Raw genomic sequence first — 581 nt, forward strand, 5'->3', positions numbered from 1 at the left:
ATTTTACTGGCTCACACCTATAATCCCAGCACTTTGGGAGGCCAAGGAGGGCAGATCACTTGAGCCCAGGATTTGGAGACCAATCTCGGCAAGATAGTGAAAACCTGTATTTATTGCAAAAACCTCAATTGTTTTTGCACCAAGCTAATACAAAAAATACTAAAATTATCCAGGCGTGGTGGTCCGTGCCTGTGGTACCAGATACTTGGGAGGCTGAGTTGGGAAGATGGCTTGAGCCTAGGAGGCAAAGGTTGCAGTGAAAGGAGATTGCGCCACTGCACTCCAGCCTGCGTGACAGAGCAAGACTCAGTCTCAAAAAAAAAAGTACATGATCTTCTGCACAGATTAGATAACCTTCCATGTAAACTATCACAGATCAGGGAGAACCAGCTCATATTTTATAGTACTCCAGAGAAAAATTACAGACACTTTCTAAGCATCAGTGTCAGGATAATTTTTGAATGGTTTTTTAAAAAGATAAAAGCACTTAAAATTTTTTCCACTAAAAAGTGTCATCATTCTTCATCCCATTATGCTTATTTCAGAGCATTATTCTTACTCTGAAATCCCTTGTAATGTTT

This window comes from Mandrillus leucophaeus, unplaced genomic scaffold (genome assembly GCF_000951045.1).
Source record: "Mandrillus leucophaeus isolate KB7577 unplaced genomic scaffold, Mleu.le_1.0 Scaffold430, whole genome shotgun sequence".
In the NCBI taxonomy this organism is placed as follows: Eukaryota; Metazoa; Chordata; class Mammalia; order Primates; family Cercopithecidae; genus Mandrillus; species Mandrillus leucophaeus.